The sequence below is a fragment of the Orycteropus afer genome, unplaced genomic scaffold (assembly GCF_000298275.1).
Source record: "Orycteropus afer afer isolate SDZICR_OR568_19922 unplaced genomic scaffold, OryAfe1.0 scaffold00062, whole genome shotgun sequence".
In the NCBI taxonomy this organism is placed as follows: domain Eukaryota; kingdom Metazoa; phylum Chordata; class Mammalia; order Tubulidentata; family Orycteropodidae; genus Orycteropus; species Orycteropus afer.
The window spans coordinates 9,735,760-9,739,782 of NW_006921649.1; positions in this window are offsets into that span (position 1 = coordinate 9,735,760).

Here is a 4,023-nt window from a genome sequence, read left to right on the forward strand (position 1 = left end):
CTGGAAGCAGAGCTGAAGCCCAAGGCTGAGGGGCTTTCACCCAGCCCCTAGAGCCTGGCACTTTGAACTTGGACTTAAAGCCTCCAAACTGTAAGAGAATGAACTCCTGTTTGTTAAGGCCACCCCATTTGTGGTATATTCTTGTCAGTGCAGCACTAGGTAACCAGAACAATCTTTCTTTCTGTTTCTGCAGCCTTGGCATTCCTTGGTCCCTTGGTGATCTCCATGTGGCATCTATGTTTCCCCTCTTTGTGCCTTGACTCTATGTCTATGCGGTTCCTTATAACTCAGAAGTGATTAGATTTATGACACATTCTACACTGATTTATGGAGCTCTGTTGGTGCAGTGTTTAAGGCATTTGGCTGCTAACAAAAAGGGAGGTTAAAACCCATCAGCTACTCCACTGAAGAAAGATGAGGCAGTCTGCTTCCCTAAAGATTTGTTGTTGTTGATATGTGCTGTTGAGTTGTCTCTAACTCATAGCAACATTTTGTACAACAGAATGAAACACCGCCTGATCCTGCCAGCCTCACAATCCCTACTATACTTGAGCCCATTGCTGCAGCCACTATGTCACTCCATCTTGTTAAGGGCCTTCCCCTCTTTCAATGACCCTCCACTTTACCAAGCATGACATCCTTCTCCAGAGAATGGTCCCTTCGGACAATATGACCAAAGTAGGTGAGACGAAGTCTGGCCATTCTCGCTTCCAAGGAGCATTCTGGCTGCACTTCTTCCAGGACAGATTTGTAAGTTCTTTTAGCAGTCCATGGTATTTTCAGCATTCTTTGCCAACACCACAACTCAAAAGCATCAACTCTTGTTATGGACTTAGAAACCCAATGGGGCCCACTATGAGTCAGAATCAACTCAATGGCAGTTTGGCAATTTATTTATTTAGGTTCTACATTGATGTGGTCTCCTTAATGTCTTCCCAAATGGGATTACAGCCATAGGAATATGGTTTAGAATGCCAATAGTTATTTGGAGGGGGGCAGGACACAATTCAATCCATAACAACACTCATCTTCAAGTAGTTTATATACCACTTTCTCTTCACAGGAATGTGAGCTTCCTTAGGGCCAGGGCCATGCCCACTTTTCTGCTTCCAGGTGCCTTCACAGGACAGGTGGGCAGAGCAGGGTGCTCAGTGGATGCTGGAAGATTTGTTGGAGGTTTAGAGGGATTGACTGGGAGCTTATACATCATAGAAGGCAGTTACTAGGGACTGGCTGTGTGAGAACCAGGCCAAGACCCCTGATCTGGAGTCTGCAGCCTTCCACAGACTCCTCTAACTTGTTAGCCTTGATTCCAAGCAAACCGCACCAAGGCCGCATCACGCACCAGGCATGCTGCTCATCTGCATAGCATCTTCCATCCAGAACAGTCCTGAGCTGCGGCCACGAATACTAATGCACCATGCAAATGCCAGCCCAGAGAAAGCAAGCCCTGGACTGTCAATTAGCTCACCCTAGCACCAGCTAGTATGTATGCCCAGCCCCCTCACAACTATGGGCCAGTCCAGCTCAAACAGAAATTGTCTTGGAGAGACACTGTTGTGAGGTACTGTCTTGTGGCATTCCAGTAAAGGAGCTTCCAGAGAGGGTAAATGAAGGAGTGGGCCAGCCTGGACTGTCAGGAAGGGATGTCCCAGGGCACTCCTGGGATGAAAGGCCATTCCCTGAATGCCCCCGCCTGCACTCCACCATCTGTGTGCATGTACACTCTAAGTCAAGAAAAAAGCTCTTGGCAGCCACTCATTCCTGGCCCAGATTAGTCATCCTGGAAGGGGGGACGTGTGGAGGACTCCCCAGTGCCCAGTTCTTCTTCCTGATGGTGCTGTTTCCTCCCACCTATTTCCTTTCCTTCTCGTCCCTCTCTCTTTCCTTAGTGGTTAATAAGATGGGCTTTGAAGACAGAGAGAACTGGGTTCAAATCCTTACTCTACAATTCACTCTATCTTTGTGGCCTTGGCCAAATTGTATCACCTCTCTGAGGCTTAGTTTGCTAATCTATAAAATGAACAGTTAAAAAAAAAAAAAAGAATTTCCAACCATCGAGTCACTGTAAGAACATTTTGTGAGTAAATAAAAAGTTCAGGCAACTTACTGTATGTACCAGAAATGTTACTTTCCTTATTTTTTAAATTGTTGGACTTAATTTCTATTTCAACTTCCCATTCCTCTCAGTGACAGAAATGAAGTCTCAATCAACTCAGGATGCCCCCCATACCTCCAGGATTATCTGGGCATTCTTTTGGGGGCTTAAGAAGCATCAAGATGTTTCTAGTGGACAGTCTTATCATCTCTCCAGACAGGTGGCCATCACAATGTCCTGTTTCTGAGTGTTCTATGGTCATAAGCCCATATAGGTCCTCCTAACTTCCACTCAAAGTTTGCTGGCTATCTCACTGGGTCCCTCAGGGCTAACTTCCAGACCCCATTCTGGTTCAGGGGAAAGATTCTTCTTCTCCTTGTTAGGGCTAACCCAGGAAAGATTTGTCATGAGCTCCCTTCCTAGAAAAGACACACAGGCTTTGCAACATCCTTACCACTTATGTCTAGGGCTTGGAGGCACTGGAGTGTGGAGCTCCAAGGTTTGTGCACTCTTTCAGGATCTACCTAGGAAAGGGACACAGGCCTCATTACCTCCCAGATTCCACCAAAAACTAGGATTTCAGTGCTGAGCAGACCACCATGCACCCAAGTTCTGCTTGAGGTGGGTCAAGAACAAGCTCCTGTCCTATTCTCTGAGGATTTGGGAGACAAGGAATTTAAATTGATCCCATGTTCTTTCAAAAGGCTTTTTGCTTTTTATCTTATGCCAAATCCTTTGTAAGTCAACATCTAAGATGTCATCCTTACCCCAGGCAGCGAATGCCACAGGTCTCTCTCTAGAATTCAGGGCAGGGTACATGGTGCCAGGAAGTTAACAGAGAAGAAACGTCCAGACTATCTTGTAGTTTTATGTTGCCTCATTCTGCAGATCCTATCCCAAAGTCTGTCCTCAGATTGATGGCACCCCTTCTGTGCCCCCTTCCTATCTCCTTCCCTGTACCCCATTCTCCCTGCTTCAGGCTCCAGTTATGCAGCAGCAGCAACAGCAGTGCTGGAGGCTGGGAGCCAGCGCTGACAGGTTCAGCGGGCTGTGCAAGGCCAGGGGCACGCTCATCTCTGCCCTTATTACTAATCATCATACAGCACAGTTGCCGCTCCCTCCTCCCTCCTTGCTCACTTCCTCAGGGGTCTGCAGTCTATGGATGTCATAGACAGAAAACAGACCCTGTGTGCAGCCCCCAGGCACTGAGGGTGTGGATGGGAGCAGCACTTGCCACTCAAAGGGGTCTAGACTCTATGTCCCTCCCCTTTGAATCTGTCCCTGGACTCTAAGAAGATATATCATACCTTCAGTCCCTGGTGTCTGGCTGTCTCCCTAGAGAAACAATGATAGGAATAAGTTGTAATAACAGCAGGACAACCAGAGCTCTGGAGTCAGACCTCCTGATTTGAATCCAGCTCCACCACTTGCTAATGACTTTGAGCAGGCCCCCTAACTTCTCTGTGTCTTAATTGCCTCACATATAAAATGAGGGATAATTATAGTATCTATCTTATGGGGCTATGGAAAAGAATTAACAGATCAGGTTTGCAACTGGCACATAATAAGAACTTGGTAAGTGATGGCTACCGTTGTTATTGTAATTATTATATAACCTAAGGAGAATGAAGTAGGAGGAGACCACAACTGACTCCCAAACATTCATTCAAGGAGATTCCAGATCTACATTTTGTATACACTTTTTAGAAAGACAAGAAATTCTGCCAACAGTTTCTGTCTCCATTGCTCTAGCCATTTCAACTTGATCTGTCCACTCTGAAACACACAGCTATGGCCCAGAAAAATAACATCTCAGGGCCAACCTGCCCCACATCTGCCTTGCTCTTCCCATGGTTCTCACCTCTGCTCCCTCCATCCATTATTCTTTTTCTGCTCAGCTAGTCCCTGGGTGGTTCAAAGAGTTA